The sequence below is a fragment of the Bos indicus genome, chromosome 2, assembly GCF_029378745.1.
Source record: "Bos indicus isolate NIAB-ARS_2022 breed Sahiwal x Tharparkar chromosome 2, NIAB-ARS_B.indTharparkar_mat_pri_1.0, whole genome shotgun sequence".
NCBI lineage: Eukaryota > Metazoa > Chordata > Mammalia > Artiodactyla > Bovidae > Bos > Bos indicus.
The window spans coordinates 125,515,110-125,533,410 of NC_091761.1; the positions used below are offsets into that span (position 1 = coordinate 125,515,110).

At 55.2% G+C, this 18,301-nt stretch overlaps 1 protein-coding gene and 1 long non-coding RNA gene across 7 annotated transcripts in view; one reads left to right on the forward strand and one right to left on the reverse strand.

Annotated features, from left to right (window-relative positions):
- The window catches only part of AHDC1 (AT-hook DNA binding motif containing 1), a 64,783-nt gene extending 63,727 nt beyond the window's left edge, over nt 1–1,056 (forward strand). For all 6 annotated transcript variants that reach the window (XM_019980327.2, XM_070775567.1, XM_019980328.2 and 3 more), the window contains one exon: nt 623–1,056. The gene's annotated coding sequence lies outside the window, so the exon portion shown is untranslated. The remainder of the gene's footprint in view (nt 1–622) is intronic.
- A 32-nt stretch (nt 1,057–1,088) lies between these two features.
- On the reverse strand, nt 1,089–16,897 carry LOC139178245 (uncharacterized). Its single transcript, XR_011562688.1, has 3 exons — nt 15,876–16,897; nt 15,429–15,511; nt 1,089–1,193 (listed from the first exon to the last, which is right to left on the reverse strand). It is a non-coding gene; the product is annotated as an uncharacterized lncRNA (long non-coding RNA).
- Between the last annotated feature and the right edge of the window lie 1,404 nt (nt 16,898–18,301).

Sequence of the window (18,301 nt, forward strand, 5' to 3'; positions counted from 1 at the left end):
TGTCATTCCTCAGAACAGCTTCAGTAGGAGGAATTACTAAACTTACTGTTACATTAGGAAATTGAGACGTGGAGAGCCTAGCTGGCCCAAGCCCCAAGAGGATAATGACTCGTGCTAATTAGCATCACTTATGATGCATTTATGGACCAGCTGTAATCTGCCTCAAACCACTGAATCTTCCCAGCAAATACACAGGATAGTTCTGTTATCCCCTTTTTACAGATGAGTAAACTGAGGCCCGCAGAGATCCACTGACTTGCCCAAGGTCATAGAGCTGTGAAATGGAGGTGCTAGCATTTGAGCTCAGCTGTGTCTGACTCAGGAGCTCAAGTTCTTAACAGGTTGCTCTGCCTGAAACTCCACCTTCTTATCCAGCCCATCCTTTATCCCTCAGTGGCGTGGGCCTTGGGGACACACCTATTTTACCAGTGGGGAAATTGAGCTCGAAGCAGGCCAGAGTTTCATGAGCGGAGCCGTTTGGAATTTTCTGGGAGGAGGAACAAGGCAGTTCACTTCTGGGTGAACTGGGTGGGGGGGGTCCTGCTCTTAGACTCCCTGTTCCTAGAGCTCAGGGCCTGTCCCTGCCACTGACTTCTGCCTCTTCTCTTGTGTTTCTTTGCAGCTTTCAGAAAACCAACGCCAAGACCCCTCCCAGTGTCCACATCGTCCTCCTCTGCCTGCCCCTCTGCCTCCCGCCGCCCCCCCACACCCCCTGCAGCCCTGCCCCCTGCTCCCGCCCCTCCCCGCCCATCTCCTCCACGCAGAAGCCGAAGGTGAGCCCTTTCTGCACAAAACCAGCAATTGTAAATACTTTTTAAAAATGTACAAAACTTAAAAAAACAAAACACAGTTTTAGAAAAAGACAAAAAAAAAGAGAGAGAGAGAGCGCGCGCGAGTGTGCAAGAGGTTGCGAGCGGGGCCTCACGGTGTCCAGAGCCCCTGCAAGTATGCACTGAGAAATTTATCTACAGGTTGTTTGACAAAAATGAACAATATCCTATTTATTGTATATACTGTTTTATTATAAATCGTGGATTGTATATTGCATTCTGTAAACCTGCTGTGGTCCCGTGGTGTGCAAATTCGCATGGTGGGGGGGAGGGAGAAGAACCTCTTGCGGGAGCTTTTTTTTTTTTCTTTCTTTCTTATTTTTCACTCTTTTGGGTTTTCTCTTCTGTTGTTGTTGTTGTTTTCTGTTGGCAGGACACACCCAAAGATCCAAGTTTGTATTAAAAAGAAATGAAAAAAAGCAAAAAAAAAAAAAAAAAAACACAAAAAAACAACCTCGTGTCTTGTGAAAGGGGATGAATAAGGGTGGACAGAATGGAAGGGGTGACAGCTGGGGATCATCACCATCCACCGGGTCCCCAGAGAACTTAAAATATCTCCGCCACTTTCCCTCCCTCAGAGTTCTTCCTTCTGCCTGAGATGAGTGTCACTTGCCTCTGGGCCCCTCTCTTTGCACACCAGGCCTTGGGTCTCCCCTGCCTCTGGGCTCCTCAGTCTTAGCCCCAAAGTTTCCTAGGCCCTGATGCATTCTGTCCCAGGGCCAGGGAGTCTGCCTTTTAGAGCTTCATTTTGATTTAGGTCCTGGGTCTCCCCTGATTTGAGACCCCTTTTCTCCCCCAAGTCCTAGGTTTCCTCTCCCTGAGGAACCCCCATTATAAATCAGGTCTTGGGTCCCCCTGTGCTTCTCGACCCCCTCACTCCATCCTCAGCCCTGGGTCTCTGACTCTAGCCCCTTCATTTGTCCTGTGTCCCCCCAGCCTTTGGGCCCCCCAGTTATATTCCGGTTCAGGATACTTGTCTTTGAGATACTCAGTCCATCCTAAGGGCAAGCACCCTTGTGGTTCACCCCCTTTTCCCACAAGGACTGGAGTATCTGTTCATGTGTTTCCTGCTCACCCAGGGCCTGGGTCTTCTTTGTCTCCAGCACCCCTCTTCCCCACTTTTTTGCCCCAACACACCTTCACCTGCCTATGCAAACTGCAGGGTTTGACTAGGCCAGTGACCCCAATATTTCTGCCTTCCCCTGTCTTTCCATCCTGAACCCCAAATGCCAGGTTTGAATTTCCTCCCAGCTTCTGTAAACTTTGGAAAAAGAAAACTCCTAATCCTGAGCCTATTTCTGGTGGACCTGGCAGGGCGAGCTGGGTCCCACTCCCTGACCTTGACGAGCTCTTGGCTGCCCTTGACCAAATAATGCCCACATTGGGCTGCCTGGTCCTGAGCAGGCAACTTTTCCCATAGCCCAGTTTATGTCTGTGGCCCTCCCTGCTGAGGCTCAAGGTGACCCCCAAGGAACAGCTCCGTACTACCTGCCCCCGCTCCTCACCCAAGCAGCATGGCCCAGGCACTGGGAGAGTCAGAGGAACCCTCGATCTGAGAGAAGATAAACCCCCCAACTTCTGGGCATCCCTATCTGAAAGAAGACGCCGGAGGGTTCAGACAGGGGCAAGTAACAGCCCCTAAAACCTCAGTCTCTGTGGTGGATGTGAAGGTTCATTTCTCCCACGAAGCCTCCCTCCTTTGCAGTCCCAAGACTCCCCCTCCTGCAGTGAGGGCCCAGGCATCAGGCTGCAGTGGGGTGGGACTGGCAGGGGTGGTGAGACCTGGCGAGGGTTTCCTGGAGGCCAAGACCAGGTGCGAGGCAGAAGAACCCAGGGAGTTCCCAAAGGAGAGAGAGCCAGGGGATGGAAGCCACGTGTGGCTAGATCCAGGTGGAGTAGACACTTGTCTGTTTGGGGAGGAAAGAAGGCTTTCATGAAGTCACCCCAGGGCTGGGGGCCGGGGGGCGGGGGCAGGCTGGTTGGAAGGGGTGGGTGGCCTCAAAGCGACCAGCGGGGGAGGCCTTGAGATGTTTGTTTTCAGCCCCAAGAGTCTCCTGCAGGGAGAAAATGAGTACGTTCATCGGCTGCTGAGGAAGCAGAGGAGACCTAGGGAGGCTGTCCAGGTGGGGCAGGCTGGGTAGAGGGTGGGGCCCCGGTGACGGGGGTCGATGGGGGTGCCATGGGGGAAGGGGGTAACAGAATTATTCTGTGGAAGGCATTGTTAGGGCTCAGGGATAGAGGAAGAAGGACACAGAACCGTGGTGTGCCCAGGAATTGGGGTGGGGGTGGGGAGGGGTGACCCAGGAAGGAAATGGGAGTTGAGGGAGGTAATTATAGCCCAGCAAGGGGGCTCTGTAACTCGAAGAGGGCTTTGTAGGAAGGGTGAGGTTTCACTGAAAAGAGAGGGGCGCCCAGAGAGGGATGGAACCCAGAGAAGGCCTTGTGGTTTCCGGGATGGGCGGGAGGCTGGGTGAGGAGGACAGGGGCTCCTTGAAAGGTGAAAAGGAGGCTCCTGGAGCCCAGGAAGGGGAGGGGTCTCAGTCTAGGGTCTGTGGCTTAGTCCGGGCTGAGGAGGGCGGGGCCGGAGGTGTATTTGGAGAGCAGACTCGGGGAGCTGCCAGGGCCAAGGGCACAGCTCTTGGGATGGAAGGTTCTCTTGGCCCTTGGGCCCTCGGGCTTCTGAAGGAAGGGGAGCAGAGACCCTGCTCAGAAGTTTGGCCCTTCACAGCCACCGTCCCACACCTGATCCCACAATACATTAAGGCAACTTGGCTCCTAGGTATTTGGATTTTGCCACTGTTTATTAAGCCCCTCCCTGAGGTTTTTTACTCCTCAGGACAATCTTTGAGGTAGAAAAAAATACTCAGCTCATTTACAGATGGGAAGACAGGTTCAGAGAAACAAAGTAACCTGTCCCAAGATCCCACAGGAGGTGGCAGAAGTAGGTTGACCCAGAGTCTGACTCTGAACCATTGCTTTTTCATAACAAAGGGAAAAAAGTCTTGCTTATAAAATTAATCCCCAAATTCATCCATTCTATGATTAAAATTTTAAATGATAGAAGTAAGATCAAGAAATAATTACATAACATTATGTACTAGTTACTGTTCTAAACTAGATCTATAAACTCATTTTGTCCCCATGACAATCCCATGAGGCTTTATTGTAGATCATCCCCATTTTACAGACAGGAAACTCAGGTACAGAGAGGTCATTTATAAAGACATCTCAATGAGGACACCAGGGTTGAAACCCAAGCAATCTCCTTCAGGAGTCTGTTTGACTATACTGTTCAAAGTGAAAACCCACACTACCCCCATTCTTGGTAATAACCCTTACGTCAACATTTTCGAGTCCATTCATCTAGATCAGTGGTTCTCACCCCAGAGAGATTTTATCTGTTGGCCTGGGTGGGGCCTGGGCATGGGGATTTTTAAAAGCTCCCCAGGTGGTTCTAATGTGCAGCCAAAGTTGAGAACCTTAAATCTAGCTGTTGTGCTGAATGTTTGCACACAAGCAGCCACTTGTGTGCACACACCTGTATTTAACGTGTTGTCCTAGGTGTGCATAAAATGCTTTGTGTGTACACTAGGGTACCCGTCAGTGTTTTTCACTGAATGACTGGTTGTAAATTACCATGGGTTCTCTCAGTGACTGTTAGAGACACTATGTGAACCCATTCATTCAACCAATATTTCTTAAGCATCTACAAGATTCCAGGCACTGTCCCAGGCACCTGGGGATACAACAGTGAACAAGACAGATGGGGTTCCTGTCTGTGTGTGTATGGTCTGATGGAATTGACAGATTTGTTCTTATGTCTTTCCCTGTGGGTGACAGGGGTTGGGAACCCCTCAGGGGTTGCTGAAGGGTGAATGGCAGCCTGGGGGAACTTAAGAAGGTGACACTTGCTGTATGCATGGTGGATCACCTGGCCCTGTGTATAGATGTGTAGAGAGAGGGAGACTGAGGGCATGTTTCCGGGTGTGAATGAGTGTGGCTGACTGTGTGACATGTGTATAAAGGTGTACATGATCTGGGCCAGTGAAAATGCGGACAACAGTGTGTGTGCATGAGGGGGGAGGTGTGTGTGTGCCTGTGCCTTTGTGTATCTGGGTTTCAGCGTGTGGTTGTATCTGCCCTCTCTGTGCCTGTGCTCCTGTATGTTCCTTAAGAGGTGTGTGTGTGTGTGTGTGTGTTTATGTCAGTGGTATGCCCATGGCCCTGGGAGGGCTGAGTGCCATTGTAGGCACTGGCCAAGAATAGCACACAGATGGTAGCACATGCACACTGGAGCACTTGCGTGCATGTGCACACGCACACATGTACGCACACACACACAGCCAGCTGCTGCGAGGAGGAGGCTGGGTTCCAGTCCTAGGGCACAAACTCCCAGGGCCAAGAGAATTCTGCTTTGGGTGTGTGGAGGAGGCACAGCTGGGGCTGGAAACTCTAGAGTGGGAGGAAGGGAGGGAGAGAGGGAGGGAGGCTGGGGAGCCACATCCTTGATCTCTGGTCTGTTTCAGCAGTTCCGGACTTGGTGCTCTGGGTCTCTGTGTGACTCTGGGTCTCTCTAATGTCTGAATCTTGGATCTCTGTTTCTCTCTTCTGGGTTTTGGGCTCTGAGGCTGATCACATGACTCTGGGTCACCACCTCTGCAGCCTGCTTGGCTCTCTGCGTCCTCTTCCAAGTCTCTCTGTCTCTGCCTCTATGTCTGCCTCTGTCTCCGTGTCCTTCCTTGTCCTTGCCAGGTGGGAGGAGGGGGTCCAGTGCTCAGGGAGCAGGTGTCGGCTCACTCAGGCAGCAGGGAGTGAAGTTGAGGAGGGCACAGAGCCAGGAGCTCCTGGACACAGCCACACTCCAGGACACAAACTCAGGGTGCTTACAGGAACACACGACAACATACATGGAGAAGTAGGTTCTGGAGGACATATACACAGGTACACAATTCAACACACAGCTGCGCCCCACCACACACAAGGATGCCAAACACCGAGGGCCACGTGCAAAGAAATCACACGTACACAATGACAAATACTCATCTAGGCACACCCGGATATAGAGTCACAGGCATATGGCATTCTTCCACAGGAAAACCCAGGGCCATGGGCATACACACAGACACACACACACACACACACACACACACACACCTTAAGGAACATACAGGCGCACAGGCACAAAGAGGGCAGACACAACCACACGCTGAAACACAGATACACAAAGGCACAGGCACACAGTTACGCTGGGGCAGTCACACTCAGAGCCACAATCAGGAGTAAGAAGGCAAATGAGCACAGACAGGCAAATACCCTCAAGGACAACCAGACACAGGCACAACAGGCGCGCTGAGGGACACACCCAGGCACAAGCAGATCATCCTCAGGTACACTACCCCCCCACCCCGGGCTCACTCTGGAGCACCTGGGGACACGCCCACGGACGGCGGGCGCGGGGACCCGGCGGCCCAGCGCACCTGGCGCCCATGGCTCGCCCCCGGGCGCCCCCAGGCGCCCCGCCTGTGCGTGCCCGCGCTAGCGTGCCCGGCCCGCGCGCGCCGCCACCTGTGGGAGGAGAGGTGCGCGCTGCGCCCGGGGCAGCCTGGCCGGCGCGGCGCGGGGGGAGCGGTTGCCATGGAGCACAGAGCGCGACCGCATACTAATGGGGCGGCCACGGGCGCTGCCCCCTGCCCGGCCCGCTCCCTCCGCCCACTCCTTCCTCCCGCTCAGCCAGAGTAGCCCTGGCCCCGCGGCTGGGCCCGCGCACCCTACTCCGAGAGCCAACACACCCCGCCGGCCTGGGGCCTGGGGCGGTCTGGAAGCCCGGGGATGGGAGGGGGGTCGCTGCGGGACCCCCAGAGGAGGCCCAGGCCAGGTGAAAGGCGGCGCAGGGCGAGGGCCTGGGGCGCTGCGGGGGCTGCCTGGCCTGGGCACGGGCACCAAACGGGCATTGGCAGCTGGGAGCGCAGGTGCTGTCTTGGAAACGGGGGTGGGGAGGGTAGCTAGGAGGGGGTGGCTATCCTGGGAGAGGGTGGAAATAAAGGGGGAATTTAACCCTTTCGTTGCCAGAGGGTCCTCCAGCCAGTCTTCCCCAGGCTTGACGGGGAGCGGGAAGAGACTTGACCAATCGCTAATACGGTCTGCACCCCTCACTTTCCATCTGCTTCCAGCATCTCTCCAGTTCTGGCAGGGGGCATCAGTTACCTTCCCTCCAGTCCTGCCCTTGTCTGACGGGTGAGGAGGAGGGGAGAGTGGAAGAGTGGGCTGAGGACTGGGGGCCAGAGGACAGCGGCACCAGAAGGGTTACACCTCCCTACACCTTAATCCCAGTCCCAGAGCCCCCCTTTCACTCAGCCTTGACCCCCTACCCTCTCAACCCCGCTGTTTTAATTGGCATGGAGGGGGCGTGGCAGTATCCCGGGGTGGGGGGAGCCGGCAGAGGGTTTGCAGGTAGAGGCAGTGGGAGGTGGGGGCTTAATAGAGGGGGGGAGCCAGGCGGTTGCCTAGCAACCCCACAGCTGTCTGTTGACCTAGAAGAAGCTGCGCTGTCTTGACACAGCTGGTGTTTACATGTAACCGAGGCTCTGGCTTACCGCTTGCTCGGAGGAAAGCTGAGGCAGTGCCCTGGTGGCAGCCTGGCCTCGGCTCCCGGCTGTGGTGGGCTCCGTGCCTGGTTCCTGCCTGCCCTCTACTTCAGCTCCCACCTCAAGTCCAACGGGAGAGAGGGTGGGAGGGCAGATCTCAGAGCCGGAGGCACTGGGGCTGGGGACAACTGATAGACACACACACACATACACATGGCACAAAACCCGAGGCCTTCAACACAGAAATGGTGGAAGACTGAAAAAGGACTGAGGGACAGGGGTGCTCAGTTTGTGCACAGATTTCAACCCCCACAGACAACTCCAGCATTTGCAGGAACGCATGGCCACAACAGACCCACGAAATCAAGCTGACAACAGGCACACACACTGGCACAGAGGTGCCCATGGACAAAATGACATCCAGGCAGACACACACAGACACACAGAAACAGAGTCATCAGGTGGCGGACATCCCAACATACAGACACACTCGCGGACCTCTTGGTAGAGAGGACAAACAGGCACTGACCATTTGATAGAGACACACACTCCAACACACCGCCACGCCGAATTCTCCGTGTGGTAACACCGGCAGCTAACACACCACCACAGTTCATTCCAGCCTAGGGTGTGCGGGTCTGCATTATGAAAGAAACCCAGCCTCACATACAGAGGAACATTCACACGGGGGAACACCCAACTCCCCATACTTTCATTGATTGCCCACAAGGTTTAAGGCAGGCAGTTGCTGACAGCACAGACATAAGCGAAGACACACCCAGGAGCCTAACATGTGATGGGACACAGGTCCCTGAAGAACCACGGGCCCTGACATGTCCCGCCCACACCCACACAAAACATGCCGGCCTAGGGTGTGAGCTGAGCTGAGACTCCTCCCTGCCCACAAGCCCTGAGTAGCAGCAGATGTGCCTTGGGGTCAGAGGGCCCTAGTGGCTCCAGGACCAGCTCCAGATGAACCCACACAGCCTGGGCTGTACCCTTGACCCTCAGCGCTAGGGAGGAAACAGCACCAGTTTCTTCCCCAGGAGCCCCCTACCCAGGCTAAGGGGGAAAGATATAGCCCATCCCCAGAACGCCCGGTTGGCAGCTCTGCCCTCCCAAGTCCCTGCCTGGACTGACAGAGGAGACATGGTCCTGCCCACAGGAGCCCTGGTCAGATGGAGCCCGTATCTCCCTCCCAGGCAGCTCTGGACACTACAGATACAGACACACACACAGCCCAGCATGTGGCAGCTCCCGGGAGGTTCTGGAGGGCTTCCTGACAGAGGTAAGCCTGGGGCCTGGTTTGGGAGCCCAAGAGGGAAGGAGGAGGGGGTGTGCTGAGGAGGGCCTCCTTATCTCACCCCACACCCGCCCCTCGCCCAGCGGTTCCTCCTCCCCCCAGGGCCCGAGGGGCCTGCTGGGGCCCCACAGCTCCATCAGCCCAAGCAGTGAGCAGGAGGAGGAGAGCGGATATTTTTAGCTTCTCTGCCACTGACATTTCGCAGCAGGCGACCTGGGGTGAAGCTGAGTGAGTGCTGAAGGCTGGGAGAAGCCGCCAGCGTCTTCCCGCCCCCGTGCACATGCACACACAACTGTGCACACACACAGACACATCCCCCAACACTCCCAACGCTCACCGAAGGGGCACAGCTTCAGGTACACAAGTTACGTGCGGATCTAGACACACACAGGCACACCTGTACACACACTCGGTTCACAAGCCACTTTAGCCTAAAACTGCACACACCTGGACAACACCAAAATGTACCCGTTCACACACCCAGATACACGCACACACAGTTCAGACATACAACACACTTCCCGCACATAGCCCAGCACGCGCCCATTCGCTCATCATTTAGTGGAGAAATAGGATTCAATGCCTACTGTGTGTTAGGCACTATTCTAAACACAAAAGATACCATGAAGAAAACAAACCAAAATTCCAGCCTCACAGAGTTTACATTCTGGTGGGGGAATGTTTGACCATAAATAAAAAATAGACAAAGTACCGTTTCAAGAACCACACATTTAACCCAATCCCCCAAAATGTACAACCACATATGTGAACAGCTCCCTCACATTCATTGTCCCACAAATACACAACTGCACACGCCACTCTTAGTCAAGACACACACACCACTCCACCTTGTACCTCAAAACAATCACAGACATGTACACAGCTGCACTCATATCCAATTATACACTTCACATATAAATACGCAAACACGATCCACACACACAAATCCAGCCACGCACACACTGTGCATAGCCATATAATTTACTTAGTGTACACAGAATACAGCCTCCACAACAGCATGTAAATGCAAGGTCATACAGCCTCCTCCACATACCTGAATGCACGCACACACACAGGCACGCAACCTCAGGGTAAATAAAATTCCTCTTCCTGCCTATAGCACACACACATGTACACATTCCCACAATCCTTCCCCTACCCAGGGAAGTCCAAGCCTGTGTGCCTGTGTTCACAGGTGTACATGCAGTGTCTTATCACACTCACAAGGTCACATACACACCTAACTCCCAAGCTCCAAAGATGCCACACACCCAAGTTCACACCCACCCCATTTTCTCTTAAGGTGAGTCTAGTCACTGCACACCACACGTGTGTGGTGCCCCCAAGATTCCAACCCTACGGACCCCAGGGTTTGGGGGGTTGAGTCCAGGCCTTAGAGAAACCCAGCAAGGGGCAAGACTCCCTTGGAGCTCAGAGTCTGCCCTTGGTGCCCAGGCTGGAGGTGGAGCCAGGAGAGTTTAAGCTTCTCAGATCTGCCACCAGGCCCCTCCCCAATTTGCTCTCCTCCCCGCCTCCCTCTCTTCCTCCTTTTTTTCAAAAAAATATTTATTTGGTTGCACCAGCTCTTAGGGCATGTGGGATCTAGTTCCCTAACCAGGGATGGAACCCAGGACCCCTGCATTGAAAGCACTGTCTTAGCCAGTAGACCACCAGGGAAGTCCCTTCCATCTCTTCTTGAGTTCCTTTCCTTCTCTTTGTCCATCTCCCCATCCCAGTAGCCCTTGGCCCAGAACCAAACTCTCCTTTTCTCTTCCAGGTTCTGCTGCCCCAGAGGGTATTGGTGCCCTTGTGATAAACAGACGGACTAACAAGCAGACAGACACATCACTTGGGACAAAAAAACCAAAGCAAAAGCCAGAGGTCATTATCGTATCCTGAAGAACTAGGAGGGAGAAACAGCTCAGTGGGTCACGGGAAGGCTAGGATAGGATGGACTGGCCCCTGGGCCAGCGCGCACAGCAGACATACTAGGCAGAGCGGCAGCCCTGGGTTCCAGTTCTGACTCTGCTGTGTTACCCTGGAGCAGTTTCTGCCCCTCTCTGGGTCACTCTTCTGCTTCTAACAAAGAGAGAGCTGCAGTTGGTGATTTCTGAGGCAACCAAAATTCTCAGAGACTCTGCAGCAGTTGTATAATATAACAGGGAGGGGGCCCGGGAGCCTTGGGAGTCTGATTAGAGTAATAAGAGGCCCCTCCTCAGGGGCTGCCCCAGCCCTGCAGCCTCCTCCCGCTTCTAGGCTGGACTCTCCCCTGGGTTGAAGCACCTGAAGCCAACAGCACCCCCTGCCCCCTGGTACCTATAAACACATGTGCTCCTCTAAGCCTGAGCCATGTGTTTCGCCCTCTCTGGACCTTAGGCTTTCCAGGCTTGTGTATTTAGGGGCTCACATTCGGGCTCTGTGCCGGTGAGCCAGTCTCTGTGTGCGCTGTCTGTCTGTCTGTCCAGCTGCCAGCAGCCTTAAGGCGCCAGGAGGAGAGGTGGGGGCGGGGAGGGAGGTAGCGTTGACAAGTTCCAATGTCTGGCTTTCCCTCCTGGAAACCCCGAGCTGGGGCTAGCCCCCCTTTCCCTTCCTGTCTCTCTCGCTCAAGCACGTCCCTTCTAAGAGCCCCTCACTGCAGACACCCCCAGTGGAACCAAGCCCAGATTTGCTGCCAAGAAGGCCGACATTTCTTCGACTTGCCACGTTAAAGGGGCCTGCACAGGCACGCACTCAAACCATCCCCGCCATGTCCTCCTCCTGTGCACATTCAGACGACCCGAAACACACAAAGACACGGTTGGACACAGCGGCCACCTGTGCACACAGGAGGTAGCACATGGAGCGCATCTGACCCCGGGCTCACAGACAAGTACAAACACAGCCATGTGCTCCCCCCTTCCTACACTCAGCTTCCCACAGACCCCGAAGCACGCCGTTTCCAGCACGCGGTGCTCACAAACACGCATAAACACAGTCACACACAGGGCCTTGCCGAGCAGAGAAACAAGTGCAAACCCGTAGCGTATTGTCTCCCTGCACCACACAGCCGCCACACCACCATGGCTGCTGCGGCCCCTGCGGATGCAACCCCAGGAACACAACACCCGGGCCGCCTCTTCTCTGCACACACAGCCCAGCAATCGACAGTCACACACGGTCATCCTCTGCGTGACCAGAGATAACCACGCTTACAAAGCCTGCCGGGCACAGAAAGACACTCCGTGCCCATGCCCTGGACATTTGGGCCAGCCTTCTCTGTTCCACAGTGTCTTCCTGGGACCTGCCTCAAATCCCAGCTGCAAGCATCCCTCTGGTGTACACACACAGACACTGTCCCCTGGGCAAACACAGAGGAGCTCAGACTCACAGTATCATCGTTATCCTCTTGGACACAATAACAAATTCACAGGGGGCCAACACACCCAGACACGAGGTGAGTACACAGACTCAGACACGCATGCTGAGCCTTTTATGCACACACCAATTCCTTGTCACTGACAGTTGTCGTCTTGTTGTCTTTCCTCGTGCTTACACAAACAACGCAGTGGTACCCCCCCACACCCCGTGTCTCACAAACCAGCACAAACTCACCCCACACAGCATCACCTGCACACACTGAGGCAAACAGACTCACACCAATCACCCCCACATGCCCCCCACCGCTTGCACACACAAGCATGCACGCAGCCACGGAGAGACCCAGCTAAAAGCCCACACACAGACACACCAGCCCCAGGCCCGCAGCCCCAGTCGCCTGGCCTCCCTTTCTTGGCTGGTGAGGGTGGGGAAGGACTGGGAAGGTTGGGGGCTGGCTCAGCCCTTGTTCCCTCCCTCCGCCGGCTGGCTCGCTCCTTCCTGTCTGGCAGAGTAAGCCAGCCGAGCCCCAGCTCCGGCAGCCCTGGCTGTTCTGGGCAAACTCTCTCGGCGGGCTGGTCTCGGCTGATGCCGTAGCAGCAGCAACAGCAGCAGGGGCGAGAAGGCTGCGGGCGGCTGCCAACGTGGCAGACGGCGGGCAGGGCGGCAGGAAGGAAGCTGGGCCCGTTCTGCGCCCACTCACTGGGGGAGACAAAAGCCAAGGGGGCTGGATGAGTAGGCAAGGCAGCTGGGCAGGGGGACTTCGTGCCCAGCCCGGGCTCTGGGCCTACATTGGCCCCAGACTCACTGGGTGACCTTGGAGAACTTGCTCCCCCTCTCTGATCCCGTTTCCTCCTCCTTCAGTGAGTGAACAGTCTGCTCTGTATGCTTCTTCCAGCTCCCAAACCTTGTATCCAATGCAGGGCAGAGAACTCAGGGGAGGGAGAGGTAGCTTCACTCCTTGGCCTCGGGCTAGTCCCTTCCCCTTTCAGACACTTAGCTTTTCAGTCCAGCAGTTAAACATCCCTCCCCTCTGTACTGCTGTCACCGTTGACAGGACGTTTTCATTCTACAAAGGTAGCAGCATTTTCCAGATAAGAAAACTAAGGTTCAGGGAGGTCAAATGATGCACCCTGAATATGGCAGGGCTGGGACAGCAGCTCAAGGCTTCTGATTTAGTCTCTAAAATCGATGTTGCCTCCTTTATCTTCCAGACATCCCACACCCTCCCTGGTATCCTGGCTGCCCCTCTAAGGCCCTCCCACCCATCGTCTTACCCTCCCACCAATCGTCTTACCCTCCCAACGGAGCCCTGAGCACCCCCCACCCCCACCTCCCAAAGCCACCTGGTTCTGCCCTGGGGAGTCAGGGTGCAAAGGCCAGACAGGCCTCCCACCAGCATTCCAGCTGCCACTGGGAACACAGCTGTCAGCAGGGCCAAGAGAGCCAAAAGTCACCTCCCAAACAGGCCCACATAATTGGTACATTGTCAGCTCAGAAACAGAGCTTCTCTGGGCTCTTGGGCAAGCCCCAGTCCTCTCTGGGCCTTGGTTTCTTCATCTGGCTGCAGTGCATTGGACTAGATGATTTCCAAGGGCCCTCTCAGCTTGGAATGTTGCCTGGGGAGTGACGGAGGAGAAAAGTGGCTGGGGGCGGCAGCTGTGGCAAGGTCCAGGCAGCTGTGGGTGGGCCTCAGGTATCTGACCTGAGGAATCTGGCCTCTGCCTCACCTGCTTGCTGGGGTCACAGCTGGGCCCTCTCCCACATCTTTGCAGGATGGCTGGGTGGACAGACAGATGGACAAACAAAGGTATGAAGGAGAGCGGCGGGGGAGGAAGGGGGAAGGAGACTCTCAAGCAGTGCTCCAGGGGCTGAGCACCCCCTGTGGAGGGAGGAGGACAAAAGGTGGAGGGAGCCCCCCACCAACCCCCCCCCACCCGGCCGCCTTTATTTACTGGACAAACTCCTGCTGCTTACTCTGCCCAACAGCACAATCTGTGGGGAGGACAAAGGTGGGACACATGGTTACCTGAGTGGGGTGAATGCTGTGGTATTAGTCCTGGGGGCCAGGGAGGAGACACCCAGCTCAGCTGTGGGAGTGAAGAAAGGCCTCTAGGAGTTGGAGGGTTCACAGGTATCATGCTCAGCCTTCCAGGTTACATCAGGGTAAGCCCGGAGACGTGTGCGCCTTTCAATGTGAGTCTGTGTGGGGTGCAATTACTATCCCATTTTACAGATGGGGAGGTCAGTGCTCAGAGGTGGCAAGACGGAGCCAGGCCTTACATCCTGGCCTGCCTGACTGCAAAGCCAGAGTTGTTTTTGTTTGTGTGTGTGTGTGTGTGTGTGTGTGTGTGTGTGTGTGTGTGTGTGCGCGCTATGCCACACAGCCTCCTGAAGGAGTGAATTGCTAATGGTGGCATTTCAGATTTCAGATGTAGTGACAGCAAACCAGAGAAGAGGTTCTGGACAGATGGCTCCCAATCGGGTCCCTGCCTCAGGCTAGCAGAGCAGAGGTTTGTCAGGGCAAGCGAAGCGCCCTGTCCGTTCCTCTCCTGTGTGGGATGTAGGCCGGTCCCCCCCACATACTCCCTTCACCATCCCCCTGCAGCCCTTTGGCCCTGCCTGGGTGACCTGCGTGAGCTCAGCTTCCCAGCAGCTTGGCGGAGGAGGCAGCCAGGGCAGAAGGCTGCCTCTGCCCTCTCCCTGCTTGGCAGTGCCAAGGGAGGTGGGGCCGTGGAGGGGCGGGGGGCCTCCCAGCCACCAGACCTCCAGTCTTGTCCCCCAACTCGGGCGCCCCTGGGGTGTGCTGCGGCAGACCAGTCTGGGACAGGTGGTGCCGGGCTGGGGCACGCTGGTCAGGCCCGTCCCGGTTGCTGCAGCCTTGTTGAGCTGCCATTAACAAGTGGCCGGAGGTTGCCTTGTCTCCATGGAGACCAGACAGTCAGTGCGGCTCTGGGGTGAGGGCCGTGATTAGTGAGTGTCAGCTTTGCCAGCCCTGCTCTTCCCACCACCCGCCTGCCGCTGGGCTCAGAGACAACAGGCCTGGCCGGGGGTGGGGAAGGACGGGGAGGGTCTCCAGGGCCCCCACAGGCATGGGGGCTTCCAAGCCTGGGCCTGGGTACTGTCTTTGTCTCAGTTCGTCCCCCTCCCTCCCCAGTCCGTCTTCCACACTGCCCCCAGGGCAAGCTTCCTAAAACACAAGCTGAATCCTGACACTGCCTCCCTTAAGAACTTTCCACGGCTCCCCATTTCTTGGAGGCCAAGAGTCAAATTCCTTATCATGGCATTCAAGGCCTGCCTTCCTTCTTTCCTTCACTTATTCGTACCAAAAAAAAACATCTTGTTTTGAGCACCTACCGTGTTTCAGGAAGCCTGCCAGATGCAACGTGGTCCATGCAACAAGGTGACAGAGGAACTTCCCATCTATTGAGAAAAACGCACTACAAACAAAATACAAATCAGTAGATAGCCGATGACAGCTCTGCGGAGGGCTAGAAGGGCATGGAGCGGGTATGCTGGTAGAGAGTAATCTACAGGGGGGGCCACCCTCCCTAGAGGGGCTCACAGTGGCCTCTCTGAGGAGGCAACGTTTCGCCCAAGTCACAGACATTGATGGGGACCCAGCAGTGGGGAGGGCATTCCGGGGAGCAGCCAGCACTGGGGGCCCATCTTCCGCCCTGGCCTGCCCCTCCTCCCCTACTTCTAACCCCACCCATGTTTCCTCTCTTGGTGAAAGGCAGCAGGCTATCAGAGGGAGAAACCTCTGAGTTATCGCCAACTCTTTCTTTTTCACCCTGTGCTCACTTCTCATCAATCGTGCGTCTTGTCAATGCTTCTCGCTCCTCACTGCACCGCAGGCCCCATCATTTTCACTTGACTCTCACACCTGCCCCCTAACGGGCTTGTCCCTTCACTCACAGATTCCGTCTTTCCTCTGCTCAGGGTTGAGCGCCCCCTATGTGCTGGGCCTGGTGGTCCCTGAGCAGGTGGTCGCTCAGCCAGAGTTTAGTCACGAGTCCCCAAGAGGAGAAGACCTAATCTAGGCCTGGCTGGGGTGTGCCCAGGAGGGCTTCCAGGAGGAAGCATGGCTAGACGGAGACCAGAGGGAGGACAAGGAATTAGCCCACGAAGGGAGGGGGGAAGACATTCCACGCAGAGGAAGGGGCCTGGGGGCAGTCAGGAAGGAAGAGGTCAGGGCCTGATCTGCAGGCTGCTGGGGGAGCCCCTGGGGGACTTTAACCTCCGGGGCACACGCTCAGATTCGCTCCCCGACATCCAGTCTCTCCCCTTCCGGTTCATGCTCCATCCACACTACAGTTAGAATCATCTTCCTAAAATAGGCACAATCATGTCCCTTCCCAGCTCTTAAAGGCCTGCTCTGTCCCCGGCCCTTTAAAGTCCAAACTCGGGCAGCAAGGCACTGGAGGCCCTTGAAACCGCCTTTCCAGCCTCATTTCCAATCACTCCTCCCAGCTGACTCTGCCCAGCCACACCCAAACAGGTCATATCCTCCTGGTCTCTGGGGCCTTATCCCTGGCGTGTCTTCCCCCACTTCTCCAGGTGAAGTCATCCTTCAGAGCCCAACTCAGATGTCCCCACCTCCAAGAAGCCTCTCCTGATTCCTGTTGCCCAACAAAAACAGATTTCTCCTCTCCACCCCCATTCCACTTAATTACAGACAGCTAATAGTCATCGGATGCTTTTTTCTATATGCTAAAGTGAAAGTCACTCACTGGTGTCCGACTCTTTGTGACCCCAGGGACTATACAATCCATGAAATTCTCCAGGTCAGAATACTGGAGTGGGGAGCCATTCCCTTCTCCAGGGGATCTTCCCAACCTCGGGATCGAACCCAGGTCTCCCACACGCAGGCAGATTCTTTACCAGCTGAGCCATCAGGGAAGTCCTTCTATATGCTAGACTTTATATATGTAAGCATTTCATGTTCATGATATTATTTCATCCTCATGGATATCTTAAAAGAAAATATCTTATCATCATCTCTACTTTACACACATGAAACTGAGGCTTGGAAAAGTTAGGTGACTTGCCCCATTTCTAAAGGTAATAAGAGAGAGAGCTGAGGCTCAAACCCAGGAAGCTGGGGGCCACAGTTCAGTGCTTATTCCTTAGTCCACCTTGCCCTAGTATGGTTTCTAGCCATGCCTCTGACTTTCCTTGCAGACTAGCAGCACTTAGCCGGCAATCTCCAAGTCTGATTCATCCAGGGTCCCCAGGGCCGAGCATATGGCTCTATGTATGGAAGAGGTGTGCAAATGTCTGTAGACAGAATAAATAACTTTAGTAAGACAGCTACTACTGGCTCTTTCCTGGTGGTCCAGTGGTTAAGAACCACCTTGCAATGCAGTGGACCTGGGTTTGATCCCTAGTCGGGGAACTGAGATACCACATGCTGCGGGATGTGCCACATCTAGAGATTGGCCACAACTATAGAGTATCCCGTGTGGCAACAAAAGATCCCACGTGCTGCAACTAAGACCCAACATGGCCAAGAAAAAAAGAATGCTACTAGAGGGTGGTGAGTGGGCTCACAGACAGGTTTCTGAGGGTAAATCAAACAGTTTTATCCTGAGTGGATCTGGTCATCATGCTGGGGCCACACCATGCCCATTCTAAATCTGGCCCCTCGTCCAGCCCCAGTTGGTCACCAAGGTGCTGGTGACCTTGGGATTCCTATCCTTTGGCTGGCAGCCCCTTTGGGATCAGACAGATCCAGCTTTGAATCTCAGCTGTGCCCCTAGATATAGTTCTGTGACCCCCAGGTGACTTTATCTCTCTGAGCCTCAGTTTCTTCATCTTCAAAATGGGCTCAATAGTGCCTGCTTTGCAGGGCTGTTGTGAAGATAATGGAGAGCAGAGAGTCTTACTATTTCCCAAGGGACCACGATAGGCTTTGTCATTTCTTCTTAATTAGTTTGATCTTTAGGCCCAGGCAACCAGGGAAGTAGGAACCCCCACATTTCAGAGGGTCTACTTTCAGCCTCCTCTACTGGCTCCTTCCCTCACCGAAGGAGGAGTCAGAGAGAGGTCAAGAGGCCATGCCCACCTGAAGCCCACCTCCACCCCCTCTAGACCACCTCTGGGTACCCAGATCCCCAAAGCCCTTGAACGAGGTCCCAGAGCCTGAATGGCCCTAGCCTAAACCAAACCCCACTGCAAGGGTAGATTCCTAGGCCTTTGAGCTGGCCACGGAGCAGCTGTTTGCTGCT